The sequence below is a fragment of the Salvelinus namaycush genome, chromosome 15, assembly GCF_016432855.1.
Source record: "Salvelinus namaycush isolate Seneca chromosome 15, SaNama_1.0, whole genome shotgun sequence".
Taxonomy (NCBI): domain Eukaryota; kingdom Metazoa; phylum Chordata; class Actinopteri; order Salmoniformes; family Salmonidae; genus Salvelinus; species Salvelinus namaycush.
The window spans coordinates 22,621,072-22,627,746 of record NC_052321.1 but is presented as its reverse complement, the minus strand read 5'-3'; positions in this window follow the sequence as shown (position 1 = coordinate 22,627,746).

The following is a 6,675-nucleotide window of genomic DNA, read 5'->3' as shown; positions in this document are numbered from 1 at the left end:
TTTGCCTAGTGGCACGTGTTGTTGAGTTGTGGCATCATGAGAGAAAAATGTGACCATTCATATAATCATTCTAAAATCTCATAAGAATTTTTTTTTTTTTTTCGTTATGCATTCTTCCCAACCGAAACAGTAACGGGAGAGTTGTGACGTTTTAGACATCGGTAAGGGTTTTTTCGGCTGTTCGGACACATTTTTTTTCTCGAGGCCAGCGGAAGATCGGGAGTCTACGCCCATTCGTAAGCGATTGGTCAACTGTGGGAATTCTTCAATAAAGTGTTTATCATTCAACGAGAGACGACTCGTTTTCATTTAGAAATACTGCACCAAACATCGTAGTTTGATTTAAAATTGCACGACTAAGATCTCCTAGCCAAAAACGTAAAAATGAATAACAGATGTCTTGAGTTATCTTAGATTAATGCTGACTAATTGAGGAAGCGTATACTGACTACGGCTTCTCAAAATGGACAAACAGAACTGAAGCATGCTGACGTCGTTAGGCTATGCTACTATATTTTCGGTTCTGTTATATAGAATACTATTATTATGATTGTACCAGTAAAATGAAATTGCGTTCGTTCTAGCTTGTGGTGTGGATAATTTTGATGTTCATGACAAAAACGTAATGTTGTTAATGTAGTAATGACTATATATGTGCAGTGGTCTCACAGTGGTAGAGCCAGGGTGAACTTTCCCTTTCGATCTATCCATAGTCACATTACAAATTACCTAACCTGTTGTACCCCCGCACATTGACTCGACACATTGACCCTGTATATAGCCTCGCTGTTGTTATGTACTTTTCTTGTTACTTTTTGATTTTATAAAAAAATATATATACTTTAGTTTATTTAGTAAATATTTTCTTAACTCTATTTATTGAACTGCATTGTTGGTTAAGGGCCTGTAAATAAGCATTTCACGGTAAGGTCTACTACACCTGTTGTATTCGGCGCATGTGACAAATACAATTTTATTTTATTTAATTTGACAAAAGCTGTAGTATTTCTAGCCATGGCCATCTTCTCTAGGCTACACATAGTTTTTTGTCTGCACAAGTCGCAAAGCGCATGTTTGTCAAAATTATTCTCCAACAGGTGGCGATGATGCTTCTTCAAACTCCCTGAGTGTGGCAGTGGTCTAAGCATTAACAGATGCATCTACTTGAAAAACTTTAACTTTCCAAACATACATACAGATAGTAGCTTTAGCTTACAATGATAGGCTACACGAATATGATATTGCTCCATATTAATTAAAACCGACTTCTTAAACGCAGCTCAATGTCATATGTCAAATTAAAACATGTGTATGCTAATAGACCAGCCATTGCACAATTTCATATTATTAAGTGTGAAAAAAGTGAACTGTCATAGCCGATCCAGATCCGATCATAGCCTATAACGGGGCGGCATGTAGCCTAGTGGTTAAACCGAAAGTTTGCTAGATCGAATCCCCGCGCTGACAAGGTAAGAATCTGTCGTTCTGCCCCTGAACAAGGCAGTTAACCCACTGTTCAAACTGTAAATAAAAATTTGTTCTTAACTGACTTGCCTAGTTAAATAAAGGATAAATAAAAATAATAATACTCAATATAGAAATATAGAAAACAATAACATATGGTCAATTGTCTATGCTAAACCACGTTTGTTCCCTTATCTTGGACTGGTGTCTAATTTACAGGCGGCCCGTTAGCCAACCCCTGAGCAGGTGGGAGTTCCTGCTCTTGTTTCTTGGAACTGATGCAAAATGAGCAGCAGCAATGCAGCATCCATCCCGACCGGACGCTAGCGATAAGGAGCATTTGAGAGGTAAGCCACATATTCATTGGGCGTTTAAATCAATTTTTGCTTTTGTGCAATCTAATTCTATTTGGCGAGCGGTGGCTGGTTTTGGTTAAGTTATACAGCTTTTAAAAAGTGGGCGGATTGACTGTTTTGATTGTAGCCTGATAGTAGCCTACAGCAGTGAACAGCTAATAAAACCAACGGAATCACAGAGGAAATCGAAAACCCTGTCTACTCATGCATGCCAGAATAATCCACATTTCCCTAAAAGGTTTGATGTGCAGCACTGGAGAATTGATGAAGACATCAATCAATATGTAGGCTATTGGTTCATTTGAAGAACTTGTTGTAGTCTCTCGGTCTGTTAGGAAACAACTCTTTTTTTCATAAAGGACCTATTTAGTTACGATGCGTGCCTGTACGTCAGGATAATGTAATATTGTGCAGGAGTCAGTCGGTTAGTGCGACACTGAAGGTACATTGCAGAGATTTACACCACTGACAGACACACCCCTCACTATACCGTCGCCGGCATTGTGTTGATTAGTGCCCATGCACAGCCTGTTACTCTCGGGTCACTTTGAATACATTTAGGTTGAAGGCTATAACCTAATTAAATAAATCCAGCAACGGTTACATCAGCTTCTTCTTCTAAGATGTCTGATAAATGTGGTTTAGATTAGATTGCCATATCAGTGTGTTACTGCAATCACCAGTGGGATGTAAACTCAAACATTACCAATCCCCAAAGCAACATGCTAATTGCTACTCCACCTTAAATTATTTTATGCTTGTAGTCACACACGAGGCATTGAGAAGCCATTATTAGCCCCTTTCTTAATTTACTGTGATTTTTTTATTTAACTAGGCAAGTCGGTTAAAAACAAATTATTGTTTACAATGACAGCCTAGAAACAGTGGGTTAACTGCCTTGTTATTAAGGGGCAGAACGACAGATTTTTACCTTGTCAGCTCAGGGATTCGTTCTTGTTATTAAGGGGCAGAACGACAGATTTTTACCTTGTCAGCTCAGGGATTCGTTCTAGCAACCTTTCAGGTACTGGCCCAATGCTCTAACCACTACGCTACCTGCCGCCCCCTGCATTTGGAAAGTATTCTGACCCCTTGACTTTTTCCACATTTTGTTTCGTTACAGCCTTATTCTAAAATGGATTTAAAAAGAAATCCTCAATCTACACACAATACCCCATAATGACAAAGCAAAAACAGGTTTTTAGAAATGTTTGCAAATGTATTAAAAATAAAAAACAGATACTTTATTTACATAAGTATTCAGACCCTTTGCTATGAGACTTGAAATTGAGCTCAGGTGCATCCTGTTTCCATTGACCATCCTTGAGATGTTTCTACAACTTGATTGGAGTCCACCTGTGGTAAATTCAATTGATTGGACATGATTTGGAAAGGCACACACCTGTCTATATAAGGTCCCACAGTTGACAGTGCATGTCAGAGCAAAAACCAAGCCATGAGGTTGAAGGAATTGTCCGTAGAGCTCCAAGGAAGGGTTTTGTCGAGGCACAGATCTGGGGAAGGGTACCAAAAAATGTCTGCAGCATTGAAGGTCCCCAAGAACACAGTGGCCTCCATCATTCTTAAATGGAAGAAGTTTGGAACCACCAAGACTCTTCCTCGAGCTGGCCACCCGGCCAAACTGAGTAATCAGGGGAGAAGGGCCTTACTCAGAGAGGTGACCAAGAACCCGATGGTCACTCTGACAGAGCTCTAGAGTTCCTCTGTGGAGACAGACATTTCTGCAGCACTCCACCAATCAGGCATTTATAGTAGAGTGGCCAGACGAAAACCACTCCTCAGTTAAAGGCACATGACAGCCCACTTTGAGTTTACCAAAAGGCACCTAAAGGACTTTGAACATGAGAAACCAAGATCGAACTCTTTGGCCTGAATGCAAAGCGTCACGTCTGGAGGAAACCTGGCACCATCCCTACGGTGAAGCATGGTGGTGGCAGCATCAGAGACTGGGAGACTGGGCGACTAGTCAGGGTCGAGGGAAAGATGAACAGAGATAAGTACAGAGATCCTTGATGAAAACCTGCTCCAGAGCACTCAGGACCTCAGATTGGGACCAAGGTTCACCTTCCAACAGGACAATGACCCTAAGCACACAGCCAAGACAACGCAGGAGTGGCTTCGGGACAAGTCTCTGAATGTCCTTGAGTGGCCCAGCCAGAGCCCAGACTTGAACCCAAACGAACATCTCTGGAGAGACCTGAAAATAGCTGTGCAGCGATGCTCCCCATCCAACCTGACAGAGCTTGATCTGCAGAGAAGAATTGGAGAAACTCCCCAAATACAGGTGTGCCAAGCTTGTAGCGTCATACCCAATGAAGACTTGAGGCTGTAATCGCTGCCAAAGGTGCTTCAACAAAGTACTGAGTAAAGGGTCTGAATACTTATGTAAATGTGATATTTCAGTTTATTTGTAATAAATTAGCAAAAACTTCTAAAAACCTGTTTTTGTTTTGTCATTATGGGGTATTGTGTGTAGATTGATGGGGGGGACAATTTCTTCCATTTTAGAATAAGGCTGTAACTTTCAAAATGTGGAAAAAGTGAAGCGGTCTGAATATTTTCCGAATGCACTGTATATAGGCCTATATATAGAGAAACAGTGTTCTAGAATGCATCAAATGTGATATGCTGAGATGTAAACTCAGAAAAAAAGAAAAGTCCTCTCACTGTCAACTGCGTTTATTTTCAGCACACTTAACATGTGTAGATATTTGTTTGAAGATAAGATTCAACAACTGAGATATGAACTGAAGAAGTTCCACAGACGTGACTAACAGAAATGGAATAATGTATCCCTGAACAAAGGGGGGGTCAAAAGTAACAGTCAGTATCTGGTGTGGCCACCAGCTGCATTAAGTACTGCAGTGCTTCTCCTCCTCATGGACTGCATCAGATTTGCCAGTTCTTGCTGTGAAATGTTATCCCACTCTTCCACCAAGGCACCTGCAAGTTCCCGGACATTTCTGGGGGGAATGGCCCTAGCCCTCACCCTCCGATCCAACAGGTCCCAGACGTGCTCAATGGGATTGAGATCCGGGCTATTCGCTGGCCATAGCAGAACACTAACATTCCTGTTTTGCAGGAAATCATGCACAGAATGAGCAGTATGGCTGGTGGCATTGTCATACTGGAGGGTCATGTCAGGATGAGCCTGCAGGAAGTGTACCACATGAGGGAGGAGGATGTCTTCCCTGTAACGCACAGCGTTGAGATTGCCTGCAATGACAACAAGCTCAGTCTGATGATGCTGTGACACACCTCCCCAGACCATGACAGACCCTCCACCTCCAAATCGATCTCGCTCCAGAGTACAGGACTCGGTGTAACGCTCATTCCTTCGACGATAAACGCGAATCTGACCATCACCCCTGGTGAGACACAATCGCGACCCGTCAGTGAAGAGCACTTTTTGCCAGTCCTGTCTGGTCCAGCGACGGTGGGTTTGTTCCCATAGGCAACGTTGTTGCCGGTGATGTCTGGTGAGGACCTGCCTTACAACAGGCCTACAAGCCCTCAGTCCAGCCTCTCTCAGCCTATTGCGGACAGTCTGAGCACTGATGGAGGGATTGTGCGTTCCTGGTGTAACTCGGGCAGTTGTTGCCATCCTGTACCTGTCCCGCAGGTGTGATGTTCGGATGTACCGATCCTGTGCAGGTGTTACATGTGGTCTGCCACTGCGAAGAAGTCCGTCTTGTCTCCCTGTAGCGCTGTCTTAGGCGTCTCACAGTACGGACATTGCAATTTATTGCCCTGGGCTCATCTGCAGTCCTCATGCCTCCTTGCAGCATGCCTAAGGCATGTTCACGCAGATGAGCAGGGACCCTGGGCATCCTTTCTTTTGGTGTTTTTCAGAGTCAGTAGAAAGGCTTCTTTAGTGTCCTAAGTTTTCATAACTGTGACCTTAACTGCCTACCATCTGTAAGTTGTTTGGAACGGTCGTTAAGACACACAGGTGCATGTTCATTAATTGTTTATGGCTCATTGAACAAGCATGGGAAACAGTGTTTAAACCCTTTACAATGAAGATCTGTGAAGTTATCTTATATCTGAAAGACAGGGTCCTGAAAAGGGGACTTTTTGTTTTTGTTGCTGAGTTTATTACTGTGACTTGTCTCTTCCAGTCATATTTTGAAAGCCCCCAAACCCTCCCCCATTACCTGTTCAATCTGTGGAAATCAAATATTTTTCACAAACATCGTGTGATTGTGTAACGTCCTCCTCTGCTCTTTTTTTTTTGTATTATCGTTAGGGTTGCAAAGGGTCGGAAACTTTCCAGGAATATTTCCAGAATTTTTTCAGAGATTTTCCATGGGAAGTTAAGCCTGGGAATTTTGCTTAAATTCATCAAAAAAGTTAGCTTATAACAGTGAACCTTTTTTGTGGGATACACAAGGCAATTCTAGGTCTTGTGACATATATTGGTTAAACTATCCCCAATTCAATGGAATTGCAACCCTCTGCATGAGCAGTGCATTCTTCCATCACATGTACAGCTGATTCTCAAGATCTTGCACACTAATGAGATGCTTTTGAGCCCACACTACTACACTGTCTGAGACGAGGACTACATTCTTTCTAGTAAGTTTTGATTATTTTACTGGGTGGGGTGAATATATTTTATGACATTATTTTTTTTGTCAACCAGTAAATGGTAGCCTACAGCAAAGTGTTTAAATCATTTCTAACTTGTTATCAATTTCTGCTAGTTAGTTTTTGCTACCATGTGGGTTTTAGCTTGCTTGAGCCTGCTAACTGAGGAGTGTTAATTCCCCTGTTTCCATACATGTTTCATTTTAAAACATTATCTTACAAAGGAATTGTTTAATCTAACTGC